Genomic DNA, 11,221 nt, shown 5'->3' with positions numbered 1-11,221 from the left:
GTTCTCTAAAATAAAGTAAAAATGTCTTGAAAATTATTTCACATGTGTGAATAACTCTATTCTCTTTTCTTAAAATTTTTTATTTTAAATTTATTCATTTTACATCCACTGAACATCATCACAGCATACAAAATGCAATTTCCCATCCAGAATACACTGTATAGTGGCTTAATCATACATGTTATAGTCTAAAATAATTTTCTATTTCTCATCCCCATTTCTCATCCCCATTTCTCACCCTCTGTCCATCATTTCTCACTCTCCTCCTGCACTGTCTCTGATACAGTTGCTTTCCATTCCTTTTCCCCCCACATTTTATTGATTAATAAAATATCTTAATTGATCTAACTACTTTCAATTTTCAATAGCAAGTTCAGCTGATATATACATATCAGTGAACACATGTCTGACTTTAGGTGTAAAACTCTGTTAGTAGAAAGATTATAATATAAAGTAGCAGCTAGCCGAGGCTATATAGCTTCCTGTTGTCATTAAATAAATATTTTTAATATATATTTTTTAATTTCAAGAAAGGAAATTTTAGCTTTAGTAAATCAAAATAAAAAGTGTTAAGATAACTTTACTTAAGACTTAAATCCAGGAAACAAGTTAGGATTCTATTCAAATAGTAGGTGCATGCTATACTAGGTAAGACAAAAATTCTTAAATCTGGAAAACAAAGCATAGAAGAAATTCAGTAATGTTTTAGTCAAAAATCACAAAATTCTATTTCACCAGTTCAGTCTGATGTACTTAATCTTTCTTCTGCTGTAGTCCAATCTTTCCATTTAAATTCCAGAAGATAACATTCAGCTCTGTACTTGCCTCCTACCATTTTCTAAGTTGTTTCTGAACTTTTATTTCTGTATGTTTGTATTTAGTTTTCCTGGTATAGCACTCCTTTCAGAACTTCTTGGAGAGCTGGTCTGGTGTCAGTAAATTCTTTCAGGTTTTGTTTATTTGAGAATATTCTTGACTTTTCTTCCCATATAAAGGATAATCTTGCTGGGTATAGTATTCTTGGTTGAAATTGCTTTTCACTTAACACTTTCAATATATTTTCCCATTCTATCCTTGCTCATCTTGTATTCTTATCAACATCTCTGTATATTCTTTAGGGTTAATCCCCTTCAGTATCAGTGTGCCCTCATTTGGTAAATGAGGGGAAGAAGAGTTACTGCAGAATATAGTAGCAGACTAAAATGCACAATTAAATACTTACTATTAAGTTTATTGGCCATTTTCAATGCCATAAAATTTTCTGTTACCTTATTTTGCTATGGGCTTTCAGCCTTTCAATGTACAGCTTAATTCTTTCGTTCCTTGCTTCCTTCCTTCACCCAAACATGGAAACTTAACATTGTCACTAATTTAATATATGAATCAATTGCATTCCCTTTATTTCATTCTTAAGTATGCTTTAAATCTTGAGGACTTTATATTTATATTAAAATAATCCTTGGAGTGTTTTGCTAATCTATTTTATTTTCCTTGAGATTTCTAACAGTTTTTAAAGTAAGCAATTTTATTTCTTGCCACTTAGTTGAAATAAAAAAAAAGAAAGCTTCTTCAGAGAACTTAAATTTTTTCCCCAAAGTCATTCAGTTAGGAATGAGCAAAAGTTGGCTGGACCTATGACCTGGTGATTAAAGGAACTGCATCCCACATTGTGGACTGTGCAGTTTGACTTCCAGACCCAGCTGCTTGGAAAACACACTGGGCATGTGTTCGTGCATGCCCCAAGACCCTATAGGGTCATGGAATGGAAGAGCAGGGATTGCCATGTGACCACAACCCCATTGAAGGTTGCTTTTCTCCCTCTTTTTCTCTCTCTTATTCTCTATCAAGTGTATCTTGCTTTTGACAAAATTAAAGAAAAAAAATGATAAAGGCAAGATTACCTGTTGGAACTTTCTTCTTCTAATCCCCTTATTATCTGCCATTGTTCTATGTAGTGATCCTGAAGTAGAACCTTCCTTTCAGTCTTTGAAGATCTCTTCATTTGTAGTCTTGAAGGGCACACTGAGAAGGACAAAATCTGGAAGTGACTGGTTTCATAGGTCTGGCTCCATGGTCCTGCAACCTATGTAGTCAATGAGAACTTTATATTCAGAAAGCCCTGCACTTGATTTAGCACCTGCAGTTGATGTCTTGAAGTACTTAATCAATTTTTTAAAGATATTCTATATATCATATAGCTATTTCTCCAGTATTTTAAATTATATGCTCCTCAAACCACCATGAATTCTTATTAATTGTAGGAACATATTTTCTGCCTGTCTTTACAGCATAACACATTTATAAGGGCTTCCAGTGTTCTGAAGTACCAGGTCTATTCCTACCTTGACATCTGCATGGTTAGCCCAAGGTCTATGATCTTATATTGTTGCCTAATTCTGCGGCTTTCTCTCTGGAAGACATAAAAAGCACAGCTTTTCACCTTCAGTAGTCATGGGTGAAAACAAGAAACATTGCAAATTATATCATTATTTTAAAAAGTTAGAAAAGATGAGTTCTTTGTAAGAAAGAGTAGTTAGAAAGCATACTGCCTAGAATCATTAGGCAGAATCACATGATATTGCCAGTGATCAGATATACTTGACATAGAATGACAGACATTTCATCTGGTTAAAACTTCTATATTATACACACACACACTCACACACACACACACACACACATACATCACACACACACACACACATACACCTATATAAATATTTTCTACTTTTATAGGAAAAACAAGATGCCACATGTTTTTGTAAATAAAACTTAAATAAAATATACTCAAGTCACTGTTTTTAACATCTTATGTGTGCCTGCTTTTATGTTGTAATAGCAGAGTTGAATATCTGAAGCCTATGGCCTCAAAACCTAAAATATACCCTACTTGCCACTGTTGTAGAAAAACAGATGCCAAAGAACAAAAACAGCACTCAGGAGAGAAAGTAGAACTCTTCTTTTTTTTTTTTTTGGAGAGATTTTTCACTGTAGGGCGCGTGCGCTCGCCAGACAGACAGAGAGAGACATAGAGACAGAAAGCGAGAAATCACCCCCCAGGGGGGATGGTCACGCCGCAATCCCTTCTCCTCCATTCTCCTCTCGGGATCTTGGGCACGCACGCACACGCGCCCGGCGTGAGTTTTAAGCCACCGGGTCCGGGACACGAACCGCGGTCGACTACGTGGAGTCCAGCGACATAGCCATTATGCTAACTGCTGGTTCCCAGTAGAACTCTTTATTACACCAGCGGGCATGGAGAAGTTAACACTCTGAATCCCTGGCCCTGTGGAGAGTTGGGCATATTTTTTTATGGGGGAGTTGGGGAAGGGGAAGTCTCAGCATGCTAGGGATTTCCTATCAAAAAAAGGAGTTCAGGATTTGCCCTAAAAAGGAATGTGGCAGAGAAACAGGGAGTCTAACTTCTCAAGGTCTCAGTTTACTTTTATTGCTCACCAGAGGGACAGTGAGTTCTCAGAGGAATGGGAAGTTTCAGCAATTACTGACCTTGGGTTATTCATGAGTTCTGGGCCTCTCCATATCATTCCCCTTTCTTGGGCCTCCTTAATCACATTAAAGGAGGATCAATCAACAGAGGGGAAGTAAATGTAGTCTTCTGGGGTCATGACAAGCAGTCAATACTTGATGGCTTCAAGGCAGGAGGTTATAAACTGTGTACTCAGATTAAGGACAAGTGGTTTGACAGCCAGGGATGAAAGAATAGTTGTTAGGGGCCCCAGGAGAGAGAATATCCATGGGCCTATCCCTAGATCCCATTCCAGCCTGCCCTGGAGTCAGCTGTTGCTTGTTGCTTTTTGGAGACTAAATCTCTAAGCTGCTGGGCCATGTCTCTGACTACACCCAATTTGTTAGTGTAGAAACAACATTTCTTCCCCAGAAATAAGCAGAGCCTATACTTTTCTGCAGTTAAGAGATCCAGTCCTCATTTGTCCTGTAAGACAACTTCTCCTAAGGAGTTGAGCAGGTCTTGGAGAGTTTCTGTAGTCTCAGCTACTTTCTGAAATCCCTCTGCCATTTCCTTGCTGATCTGAGAGAACTAGTAGGAGGAGGTCATTATTTCCTCAACCCCAGTGCCTATTCCTGCAGAAATTCCAAGTCCAATGAGGAGGGGAATGAACGGGATAAACCATTCTATTCGGGCTTGGGCCACTAGAGGAAAATTTAGAGTCTCATTTCCAGATACTTTGTCAATCTGGGGGGTCAGGATGGCCCAAATGCATGACCCTGTCCAGTTAGCCAACAGGCATCGATAAGCATAAGTGTCACAGACCAAATACACTCCTATCTCAGTAGAGCAATATAGGTTGTGATTGTCATTGGGCCTGAATTAAACTCTGTGAGTTTGATTACAGCTAAAACTGCTAATTTCTGTATCTCCTTGTTGGGAGATACAGTGGTGGGGTGAGGAGGAGAGGGTCACCCGAGCAAGGGGCCTTCACAAACAGCATCTACAATCAGGGGTTTCTGGGAGCCACCACTTAGAGACTTAGTTATTGGGGTAGTATATATCAAGGGAAGTGTAGATTGTATGCAAAGCCAGCAGTTGGAGATCAGGTTGGAAGCAGACTGTAAGAGTAATCCATGAGTGCTGTTTATGAGTGTGCTTACCCAGGGGGCTAGATTGCTTTCCCACCTGTAGTATGGCCTGGAAGGATGAGGTCTCTGAGCAACATTCCAGAGTGCCCTCTTTCTTTCTTTGGAAGGGCATTTACCACCTCCATCTGGAAGGCTATACTCCCTTAGGGTCATACAACATACCCATTTCCCTGCCAAGGGGCACTGATAACAGGCCTGGCTTCCTCGACTCTGGCCCACAGAGTAGGATTTGCTGCCATGAGTGCAAAACTAGATGGTACTGACATGGAGGCAGGCTTTATCACCTGTTCCTGAAAATGATCCCTGTGATTCAAGGAGTATATATCCCACAGGCCATTCATGATCTGGGCTCCCTTTTCCCAGGGGGCTTCCAGGAAGGGGAGAGATATCCATATCATAGTATTACAACATGTGATACACTGGAAACTCTCTCCTAATATGGGGGAGATTAAGATAATAGTCAGGATCCATGTCTGAAGGAGAGAATGGAAATGCCTCCGGCTAGTTAATTCAGACATTTTAGGCCTATCAAGGTTTCTACCACCAGGAGATATGATACTGCTAACAAAAGCTTTTTCCATAACTTCCAATCCTGCAAGGCCACTGTAGCCAAACCAATGAAGAGAAGCACAGCTAGCGCTACAGGAAGGGCTAAGGGCAAGAAGTTGTAGGAGTAGGGTAGAGATGTTAGCTGTCTCTGTCCTCAAGCTTCTGCCACGTGTAGATTGGTCAGCGTCCAGAGTGGCCAAAGCAAAGGGCTGTAGATTCCTCAAGCTTCTGCTGTGCATAGAGCAGCCAGCTCAGAAGTGGCTATAGCAGAGCTGCACTCTCAATGTTATGTCTTGGTCCTCTGGAAAGTCACCTTGATTGGCTGCTCAGAGTGGCTTTTCATTGTCCAAGTCCCAGGTCCTCTGGTGCTGCAACTTGCTTCACTCGTGAGTGGTGAATCCATGGGGCTAGCCCTGCAACCTTAACTGCAGTAGGAGTAACAAGCACAACAACATATGGCCCCAACCAGATGGGCTACAGTGATTTCTTTTTCCAGTTTTTAACCCATGTGAGATTCCTGGGTTCATGTTTGTGTACCCAGTTTCTGAGGGTAATGGGGATTCTTTCTAAGGTGACATAGGCTATTTTCTTTGAAGTCTTTTCCAAGCCACCAGATCTTGGGTCAGGACTGTCTCGGCCAGCTGACAGTCATCAGCCATTTGGGTCTGGGTGACTAAAGGGGGTGGCTGGCCAAATAAAATTTAATAAGGGGAATAACTTTGTTTTGGGGCTGTTCATCAAACTTCCAGCAAGGCCAATAGGAGGACATCTACCCAGGGGCATCCATTGCCCTGACAGAGCTTAGCCAGGGTGCACTTGAGGGTAAAATTTATTCACTCAACTGTCCCAGAGCTCTGAGGTCGGTAAGCAGTATGAAACTTCCATTTTATGCCCAAAGCCTTTGCCACTCCCTGTGCAACTTCTGCCATGAAAGCAGGGCCATTGTCTAACCTGATCATAAGGGGAAGCCCAAACCAAGGTATAATTCCTTCAGAAGGGCTCAAGTGACTTCTCTGGTCTTTTCAGTTCATGTAGGGAAGGCTTCTACCCAGCCTGATTAAGTACAAACCAGGACTAGTAAGGACTAACAGCCCTGGCATGGTCACGTTTCTGGGAAGTCTGCCTCCAGTAACTCCAGGGGAGTTGTCCTGGTGGTTTGTATTCCAGCCGACCGAGTTGGCCCCTGGGCAGGGTTATTTCTGGCACAGGTCTCCCATCACATGCTCACAGTTGCACATAATAATGGCAGGCAAGTTAATAAATAGTAACAGCCTAGCATGTTCTCTAGGTTAGTCCTTTCCCAGTGAGTCAACTCGTGGTGCTGCTTTACCAATGAATATCCCAGGGACTGAGATATGTATATTCTTTTATCTGACAGTCTCCACCATCCATCTTCTTCCAGGTTGCTTCCTCTGACTTTGCCCAGCAATGTTCATTTGAGGTACAAGAGGGAGCTTTTAGGGAGCACGTGAGTGACCTTCTTTACAGGGCTGTAAAGGAGGGTTCCAGGGAGAGTGGTATTTGACCAAGATTCTGGCTTCTCTGAGCCATTCAATGTGCTTCTTTATTGCCAGTCTAGCAGCACGACTTATTGGGTACTGTAAAAAATACTTTAGCTGTGCCTGAGGTGTCAGTTCTACCACTACAGGTGGGTGGTTAATTGCTATCCCTGGCAGGCTCCCCTCAGCCCAGACTGCAGGAAAATCTCTAACAAGTGAAGAAAGTGCCTCACCATCTTCACTGGGTGCCTTGGGAGTGAACATTCACTATTCCTCCTCTGGGGTGTTGCCACAGTTAGGATTTTGACAGGACTGATGGTTAAAGCAGCTGAGCCTAATGAGTCAAAGTTGATTTGGGCTCCAAGTTTAGTCAATAGGTCCCTTCTCAGCAATGGTACTGGGCAATCAGGCAGGTACAAGAACTTGTGGGTGTGCCCCTAATTGGCAGCTTCTTGCCTGTAAGAAGTGCTGAGTCCTGGTGTTTCCAGTGGCTCCCATGATAGTAGCTTTTTGGACTGATGGGGGAGCCAGAGGCTGAGTTACAATGGAATGTTCAGTGCCTGTATCTACTAAATGTCATCAGTTGGCCTCTTACTTTGACATTGACCAGGGACTCCCAGGGGCCCAGGATCATGAATCCCAGTCATTCCTATTTCAATTCCATCCTGGCTAGGAGGTGCCTGGGGGCTCTGGGTAGAAAGTCTGGGGGGCCCATGGTGGGTTTTGAGTTGTTCTTCCTTGGTTTCTCTTCTGCTTGGGGCATTTGCCATTCCAGTGCCCATCTTCTGTGCAGTATGCACACTGGGTTAGTCTAAGCCTAGGGCCGTTGGTTTTTGCTCCCACCCCCTTGGACTGGGTGGGGCATCCAGTTGTCTGAGAGTAGTGGCCAACAGAGTTGCTTTCTGCTTTATCCTCTGGTCTGCTTCCTTTCTTTCCTCTTGGTCTTGGCTTACAAATACTCAATTAGCAATCTCCAAGAGCTGGGTGGTGTTCATCTCACCAAAGTCTTCCTGCTTTTGGAGTTTTCTATGGATATCAGGGGCTGACTGGGTGACGAAGGCAGCATTAATTGTTTGCTGGCTTTCAGAGCTCTCCAGATCAAATGGAGTATAGAGCTGGTATGCTTCACAGAGCCTCTTGTAAAACTTCCCCAGTGACTCATCTATCTTCTGAATTATTTATCTAGTTTTTGCCATCTTTGTAGGCTTCTTTGCACTGGCTTTCATTCCCTGCAGGAGTGCCTCTCAATACTTGCGGGGTTCATGCAGCCATCCTCAGTATTGAAATATCAGTAGCCTTTTCACTTGGAAAAGCAATTCTGGCCCAAGCCTCAGAATCTACCACATGGTTGGGAGCATGCTTTTGTAGACATTTCTTTGCTGCTACAAGAACTCTGCAGTGCTCCTCTGTACTAAGAAGGGTAAGGAGTAGCTGCTGACAGCTGTCCCAGGTGGGCTGGTGGGTTTGTAGTATATACTCCATGAGATCTATCATTTCCTGGGGCTGTTCCAAGTGAGGGGGGGTGGTGTTTCCAATTAAGCAAATCAGTGGTGGTGAAGGGTTGATAGTAGAGGGTGCTCTGCCTTCCATAATAGCCCCATCTGTCCTTATCTGGAGAGGTCTTCAGGTCTCCTATAAGGGCATCTGAAGACTAAAATTATCCCGGGCTGCAGTGGCTTGCTAGGTGATGGTGAGTGAGGCAGAATCTGGGCGTGAAACTCAGGACAGCTGGTGGCCTCCCTCTTGAGCATGTGGAGCTGGTGCTGGTCTCTTGGGCTGCTCTTCAGGCTCTGGAGAAACAAATGGGGACAGGGTTTCAGTCACTGGCTCAGCTAGGGCATATGGGGGTGGAATTGCTAATGGCTCCTCTTCTGGAGGGTCCTGCAGGTTGGGAGCCACATGTTTCTTTTGGTCAGAGTGGGGAGCAGGTGGCATGATATAAGCAGCCAAAATAGTGCATTAGTTCTTCCCTCTTATGCAGATCCATGCTCAGGGTGGAATGACTTGGGTTATCTGTAGCCAGGAGTCAGTATAAAGGAACTGCTCGGGATGGCCTGGAGTGCCAGTAACTACATTGTACATAGCCCACACAGTGGGGCAATGTAAAGTTCCTTCTGGTAGCAATCCCACTTTAAAAGAAGGCCATTAATTATCACAGAGGGCTCTCAAACTCTCCAGTTTCAATTTAACTCCATAATCACCAGAGAAGCCCTTTTAAAATTTCCATGCAGTCCAGCACAGTAGGCTTAGAAGACTTGAATTGAAGTTTTCTCATCGTATCCCAAATATCTCTTACCTATCCAGTTATCAAAAGCCTGACTTCTCAAAAGGCTCAAGAGATCACTGGTTGAATGAAGTGATCATTCATTGGAATGGTGGGTCCTGGGAGTGAGTCTTAGCCCAGAGGCTCAGAAGCTATGCAGCCTCTCAGGGGGGCTGCTGTAAAGGCCAGGCAGTGTGGGCAATAACTTTGTTTAATTTCTTTAGGGAGACCTCGGCCAAGGCGCCAATCAGAAAGACCACAGCAGTCTCTCTCTGGAGTCTGTCTTCTTGGCCCTCCAACAGTTGATACCCTGATGTTTGAGAGGGGCATTCCTTTGGTGTTTGGCAGGTAGAATGAAGGAAGATAAGAGAATGGAAGTCTATTAAGCTAATTGATGAAGGGAGGTTATCTAGGTAGAGAGTAAAGCCTGCCCTCTCCTTTCCCAGACAGAATGGGCAGGTTTTGTTCTGTAGTGGAAGTCTTTGTAGGTGAGTCAGGATGGCTCTGGGAGGATGTTTTTCATGTAGTCTGGAGGAATTCATGTTCCAACTCACAGGGACAGAACTGGAAACCTTACATTCACTACTCTGCCTATCCTCCTCTACAGGGAAAGCCCTCCTAATGGTCTCTGTGCCCCCCTTCCATAAACTATGTCACAACAGACAAAGGATGGGTGTTCCCCAGAGAGGATCGGTCAGGCTGTGTTTGTGGGCTTTATGTAGTTCCTTGGCAATAAGCAATCAGATATAGAACCTCTGCCAGACTGAATACGCAGGCAGGAACTGGGTCCCCCAGTGTCAGTTCTGCTGTTTAGCCTTTATGGAACCACCACAGAAATGCAAATAACAGACAAAATCATGCTCTATAGCATGATGCCATAGAGCCACAAACACATTAGCTCATCACAAACAGTCACATTCATTCAGTGGTTATACATTCCCTCTCGACACCAGCCAATACATCAGATGAGCCCTAACTGCCTGTCCTGTGACCCAAGGAGAGTGATTGGGTCTCCTCTTATACTCAATCTGAGTAGATCTGTCTAACTAGGGCTCTGCAGATCCCTGGGGGCTTACCAAATTACCAGAGTTGACCATGGTTGATCCATCAGGGTCCAGGAGTTGATCCCTGTCTCCAATCAGAGTCCAGTGATCCAGGAATGCTTGACCTTTGGGCAGGCACCCCAGCTGAGGGATCCCATTAAACAAGACAGGGGCATGCCTATCTTTCCACACCAAAGTGCCCATCCCAGGAGGAAATGCCCTGGGATCAGTGGCTCAAAGAGCCAGTTTGATTTTGTTTCCCAGCCAATGCACCAACATGTTGCAGAAAAACAGACACTGATAAATGAAATGGAGAACTCAGGAGAGAAAGAAGAACTCTTTATTATGCCAGCAGGCATGGAGGAGTTAACACTCTGAACCTCCAGTCCCATGGAGAGTTAGGCATAATCTTTTATGGGGGAGTTGGGGAAGGGAGAGTCTCAGCATGCTACAGGTAACCTATTGGGGATAGGGGATTGGGATTTGCCCTAAAAAGGAAAGAGGCAGAGAAGCAGGGAGTCTAATTTCTCAAGGTCTCAGGTTACTTTTATCACTCAAGGGAGGGACAGTGAGTTCGCAGAGGAATGGGAAATTTCAGCAATTACTGGCCTTGAGTTATTCATGAGTTCCAGGCCTCTCCATATCACCATCTTATAGAAAATTTACCAAATCTAGATTGGGAGAAATGTCTGTTTTGTTTGCTGCTCTACACCTATTACAATGCCTGAAAAAGAGAGGCTACTGAATCCGTTAAAGGCATGAGCAAATATAAATATTCTCAAGATCCACTTGACTCTGGATTGCTCATGTGCTGAACTCTTAAACCACTAGTTCTTTCACAGTAGAGGTACTGTCCCTAACTATGGAGAGAAAAAGAATATGCATTGTTTCCCTTGCTATGCAGAAGCTTTTTAGCTCAATAATTTAAAGGAGGGAACAAGCAGTTAGTGTAATGGCTATGTCGTTGGACTCCCATGCAGTCAACTGCGGTTCACGTCCTGGACCCAGTGGCTTAAAACTCACGCCAGGCACGTGTGTGTGCATGCCCAAGACCCCGAGAGGAGAATGGAGGAGAAGGGATTGCGGCATAGCCATCCCCACTGGGGGGTGATTTCTCACTTTCTCTCTCTCTGTCTCTCTCTGTCTGTCTGGCGAGCGCATGTGCCCTATAGTGAAAACCTCTCAAAAAGTAATAATAATAATAATTTAAAGGACAGTAATTTAATATTCAGTCTGAAGGACACTTGCAC

General features: G+C 43.8%; 1 protein-coding gene across 1 annotated transcript in view; it reads left to right on the top strand.

Annotated features, from left to right (window-relative positions):
- MS4A4A (membrane spanning 4-domains A4A) overlaps positions 1-11,221 on the top strand; it is a 38,057-nt gene that overhangs the window by 22,535 nt on the left and 4,301 nt on the right.

The sequence above is a fragment of the Tupaia chinensis genome, unplaced genomic scaffold (genome assembly GCF_000334495.1).
Source record: "Tupaia chinensis unplaced genomic scaffold, TupChi_1.0 Scaffold148192_1, whole genome shotgun sequence".
Taxonomy (NCBI): Eukaryota; Metazoa; Chordata; class Mammalia; order Scandentia; family Tupaiidae; genus Tupaia; species Tupaia belangeri.
This window is presented reverse-complemented; position numbering and strand designations above follow the sequence as displayed.